We start from the raw sequence: 5,909 nt of genomic DNA, 5'->3' as shown, positions 1-5,909 counted from the left end.
TCTCAGATGTGGTCTGCTTTGCACAACAAAAAGGAAAATAAGAGATTTCCACACGGATGAAATAAAAGATACTATGGTATGCAACTGGAGGTAGGGGAGAGAGTGCAAATAATATGTTGGAATGTATTCAAGCACTTGTGAGTACTAGTGAGTGCAAATAATATGTTGGAATATATTAGAGCACTAGTGAGTACAGAAGCAAGGCAACAAGGTGAATGATAGAGATGAGCAGGGTGACATGGAGAGGCTATCGTGTAAACGTGTTCATGTGACAACGTTGTGTGTTTTTGCTTTCCCTACATCTACACTCTAGACGAAAATAAGAGAATATACCTCTAAATTTCAGATCCACATTGTAGAGTTGACATACAGGGAGATAATCCTCGCATTCTAGTTGAAATTTCTCACTAAGATGCTTTCTCAATGCCTCTTGAGCATCCTCAGTAGCTGTGCTATTAGAGGGTGCAATCCATGGTATAAAGTATTAGAGCTCATTAGTACAACCCACTGATCCATTAAAGAATCTTCCATAATGATGGTTGCCTGCAGACACCTTTGATGGTCTTTTGGATCTTTAACTTTCTCTGGCAAAAGAATACTTCTCATTAGTACAACCCACTTGTTCATTAAAGCATCTTCCATAATGGTGGGTGCCTGCAGACACCTTTAGAGGTCATTTGCATTCTTACTTTTCTCTGGGAGACTCTCTTTCCTGCCAAAAGAATACAATAGATTCCAAGGTCGTCACTATGATCATTAGCACTAACACTAACTACCAAGATTTCTCATGACTTCTCTCTGGCAGAATGTAAAGTTCTAGCAAAAGAATTCCAAGATCGTTACTATCATTGTTAGCACTACCAAGAATTACCAAGATTTCTCAATTCATGATGATCAACTTAATTTTAGATCCATACAAATATTCCCAAGTCATTACAAATCATGTAGTTGGCCATTACGTCACAATTCTTTAATACACGAACATAGCAAATCATCTGACTTTGTCACTCCAACCTCATTGGCAATAAACAGAATCAGTATTTTTCAAATCAAGTAGAGACACAGTAACCACATTCCAACGTGCATTTTGCCTATGAATTCAAAGCAACTAAAATTGTCAGCTATATAACTAGCAAGGTTAACACCCTCAGCAAAACAAGAAACCCTATACTAAGACAATTAAAGAGATCCTTGCCAGCTAGAGATTAGCAATCATCAGGGGCACCACAATAAGGTGACTACTGCAATGGACCCTTTTAAGAGCAGAGTTGATAGCAGTCTACCATGAAGCTAATGATGTGCAAAAAGGTTCAATGCAAGTCAGGTGCAGCATGACTCAGAATACTTTTAAATGGTGATCGACCACCCCTTTGTTGTATTACTGAGCTTTTGATTGCGTGGTTCATATTCTTGAAAAAGTGTTGATTCACAGCTTGCTAGGTACACAGAACTGTGCTTGAGACAAACTAAACATACACTCCTCAGACGCTTTACGAAAGGCAAAGCATACAAAAGCTATCATTATTGTGACAAGGTTAGGGTGAGTTGTGTCAAAATATGTACGTTGGAAACAATAGAATAAGAACAGAGCAAATTTTCAGAAAAATACAAAAAGATCCAAAATGCTTTGTACTATCATGCATAAGCTGCTCAAGATAAATTTGACAGAAAGGTAACATTTGATGTGGTTGGTATCACCAGTAATCAGCACATGAACAAATTCCATCTTTTACATGATGAAAGCGATTAGCATCTCTCACAACGATATTTCGACCTGTAATTTTGGAGATGAACTTGGTGGCAGAGTGGCAGTCATGACAGACCCGAAGATTCTTGGTCACAAGAAGAGGTGAACCAGAGGGTGTACTGATAAGACCAAAGGCAATGGCCAGCTTCTCACTGTGATTGGAGAGCTTGGGCTTCTTACCCTTATCCAGACTATGCAAAAGCAACTTTGTGTCAGGAACATACCCTGCCTTCGTCATCTGCCTATTCAAACTTTGCAATTCAGCATATATCTCTTCTTTTTGTGGGTGTGAGTGGTCATCAGCAAAGAATTCATGCACCCTACCCTTGACCTCAATACAGCTGCAGCCTGGCTGCTTCTTTAAACCCATGTCTTTCATTTTCTTGAGCACTCTTTCTGCTTTACTGTCCATGCCAGCTGCAGTATATACATTGGACAACATAACATATGGTGCATGATACATTGGATCAAGGTCAAAAATGCGCTTTGCAACACGTTCCCCACGCTTTACATCGACTTGGTTTCTGCAGGCGCCAAGCAAGGTTGTCCACGTCAAAATAGTTGGTGGGAATGGCATCTTGTGGATCAATTGCTCTGCTTCATCCAAACAACCCGCCCGCCCAAGTAGGTCAATCATACAATCATAATGTTCTTCAGCCAATGTTATTTTATGATCTCGACTCGCAAAATTGAAAAAGTGACGACCTTCATCCACCAGTCCACCATGGCTACATGCAGTGAGAAGACTGACAATTGTGAACTTATCTGGTGCCATTCGGTTGTGCTGCATAAGGTCATAAACTTCTAGGGCCTCTTTGCCCCATCCATGCCGGGCATAAACCGCAATCATGACATTCCAGGAAACAATATCACGCTCAGGCATTTTGTTGAAGACCCTCCGTGCATTCTTTAGGCTACCGCACTTGCCATACATATTGATAAGTGCGGTTGCCACAACAATATTTGTTTGGAACCCTCTACGCACAATGAGCTTATGTACATGTTTACCTTTTGCAATAGCAGCCTGGCTTGCACATGCATCAAGGATGCTCACAAATGTGATCTTGCTTGGCATTATTCCTTCCACTTGCATTTTGTCAAAAAGTTCGAGGCAATGTCTACCATGTGCATGCCGAGCATAAACTGCAAGCATGGCATTCCACGATATCACATCACGTTTATGCAATTTGTCAAAAACACTCCATGCATCCTCTACATTGCCAGACTTTCCATACATATCGATGAGAGCAGTTGCTACGACTACATCTGAAGTCAACCCACCATACACGATTCGTGTATGAACCTGTTTGCCTTCAGGAAGTGCTTCTCGGCTATCACAAGCATCAAGGACACTCAGAAATGTTACTTTGTCAGGCATCACACCTTCTTGCTGCATCTGTGCAAAAAGCTCGAAAGCCTTCATGCCTAAACCACGACGTGCATGTGCTGCAATGATAGCGTTCCAGGAGATGACGTTCCGTTCAGGTATTCTGTCAAACATCTTCTGAGCATCCTCTACGCTGCCACACTTGCCATACATGTTGACAAGAGCACTTGCCACAATAATGTCTGACTCAAAGCCACCATCTATTATGTGGACGTGCATTTCCTTTCCTTCTTCCACAGATGCTTGGCTGGCACATGCAGAAAGCATATGGAGAAAGGTGATCCTGTCAGGGTTCACACCATCCTGCTGCATCTCGTGAAAGAGTTGGCAAGCCTTAGTGCCCTTGCCAAGCTCTACATACGCTCCAATTAAAAAGTTCCACGAAAACACATTTCGCTCATACATTTCAGCAAACCATGCACTTGCATCTTCTATAGCCCCACATTTTGCATACATTTGTACAATTAGGCTCCCTACAAACGCATCCCTATCAAGTCCACTTTTGATGATGTGGTCATGGACTTGCTTGCCATGCAAGAGTGCCTTCGCATTGCCACAATATCTCAAGAGGGAAGCGTAGTTATCAGAACCCACTGGAGAGTTGGATCGGTTCAGTTGATCTATGGCATAGTCACCCAAATTACTTTCTATGTTATGAGACACAGACTGGTTAAGCCGTGTGCAAGGCTTTTCTTCTTCAACCACAAGGCAATGGCTGTGAGATGGAGCGGCATTGGAGCGCTCGTGAAGTACCTCTTCTGCAAGCTCTGCCCATTTTCGCAAGGATTTGGCAATCTGAGAAAGATAATCGGAAGGGAGGGATCCAAGCAACTTGCCTTTGTGGATGCCAAAGGGGATTTTTCGACTCCTGGCAGGAATTACCCCCGTTGAAACCATGCTCTTTCTGTAAGCTTTGTGGGCGACCCACTAAGCCTACAGGCCGAGATAGCTGCAAGCTGCTGCTGCAGTCCATAATATGCGTGCACAATCTCAAATTTCCTCTGCATACATCGCAATAGGCCTTAGGTATGTGTAGTGTTTAAATATAGTACGGATACGCAGTATTTAAGAAGACACGTTATCTCACTTTACAAATAACAATAATAATAATAAACTGCCTTGGTTAGACCCAACAAAACCCAGATTACAAAAAGTGGCCAATAAACCCTAGGCCTACGCTGTCATAGCAAGGGTGATCGACTGAAAAAACTTAGCTGCATCGATTAAGGCATCACCCACCACCACATCACTCTTTCCCATAACATTTGCAGCATCTTTCACGACAGATCTGAACTAACCAACTATCACTCCATCTCAATACCCGGCCTTTACACGTTATCCCACAAGGGGCCTATGGAAAGTGTATGGGATTGTCCCTCACACATTGTCTCACTTACTCATAACAATGTTTAAATGGGTCTTGTTGGCCCTGTAAGGGGCCTATGGAAAGTGTGTTGGTTTTGTGTAGATGTTTGAATTGTAGTGTTAAAAGTCAAGCTCTGACGCACGAAATTGCTACTTTCAAGTTGGCGTGTCGGTATTTATTGTTGGAAACGGTTCATGTATATCTTCTTGTGTTCGAGTCTATGTTTTCCTTTTTGAAATGATGCTATGATATTTACATTCATTGTAGTAGTCTAGTAGAAGTAGTGTAGCAGATTTTGATTTCAGTGTGGAGTAGATGGTGTTACGGAGAATATGCATTATATGAGTAGGCTTCAAAGAGTCAAATGCACTAGACACTAGATAATCTATGGTAATCTAGTCCCAAGTTTGTACATTGAGTTCGACCATCATTTGCTCTTGCATTCTCATATAAGTCTTATGCCTGTCCAATAATAATTATATATTGAACTATACATAAACATCTTAAAAACATAAATGAAAATAAACTCATTCAAAAAGTGAGTATAGAAGCTTTCTCTTCAAAATACAAAGACATCTCATCAATGGAGAGCTCTCGTGCCTTAACGCAGGCCAATGTAGATTGGATGACCCTTTCATCCTTGATACCCTGCATACGTCTCCATACCGTGATCTTCATATCATTTGAAAGGGCCTTAATTGTAACATCTGCTCTTTTGCTCTACCCTTTAAGAATAATATTGGGGTCATCCTTGGCCTTCAACTGTTTCTATCCCTTCACCTCTCCCTTTTTCCCACATATCAAATATTTATTCTCGAATGTCCCAAATTGGGCCTAATCTAAATGCCAGTTGAAAGAACTGGTCATATCTCCTCATAGCATTAGAGCATTTATTCTCATAAAAAACTAAACCTGTTTCTTGACAACAATGAATTTTGAATTGAAGGGTAACCTTCTCACTAGTGAAATCCAAGTATTCATTGTGGAAGAAACGGATCCTTTGTATGAATGCCATGCCCTGCCTATACTCATAGTTAGGGTCGTGGTCCCAAGCCAATAGATTACTCTCTTTCTTAGTGAGACCAACATAAACCTGACACTCTGTAGTTTTGAAGTTGGGAGAGTCAGGATACTTAGTACACAGTTGTCTCCTAGCCTCTGCATCGTGACACCCACCAATAACAAATAATCATAAATATTTAATCTATTTCTATCAAAATTGACCTTGTCTAGACACTGAGTTGGATCCACCATGACCAAAAAGGGAACCGAAGTGACAAAAGGGTTAATCTTCATCTTGGCCTAACCTCAAGAGGTCTTCTACCTATCTCTGGATCAATGAGAGTCCTATGAAGCTTTCTAATTTGAATGATAAAGGTTATTACTTAACAAGCTTTGTATCCTGATGT

At 41.1% G+C, this 5,909-nt stretch overlaps 1 pseudogene; it reads right to left on the bottom strand.

Moving 5' to 3' along the window:
* Positions 1 to 1,635: 1,635 nt before the first annotated feature.
* LOC147892668 (pentatricopeptide repeat-containing protein At3g12770 pseudogene) lies at positions 1,636 to 4,145 on the bottom strand (annotated as a pseudogene).
* Positions 4,146 to 5,909: the final 1,764 nt, after the last annotated feature.

The sequence above is a fragment of the Dipteris shenzhenensis genome, chromosome 16, assembly GCF_047967505.1.
Source record: "Dipteris shenzhenensis isolate YYH24624 ecotype China chromosome 16, Dip_SZ_1.0, whole genome shotgun sequence".
In the NCBI taxonomy this organism is placed as follows: Eukaryota; Viridiplantae; Streptophyta; class Polypodiopsida; order Gleicheniales; family Dipteridaceae; genus Dipteris; species Dipteris shenzhenensis.
The sequence above is the reverse complement of the archived record's forward strand: the minus strand, read 5'-3'. Positions and strand labels throughout refer to the sequence as shown.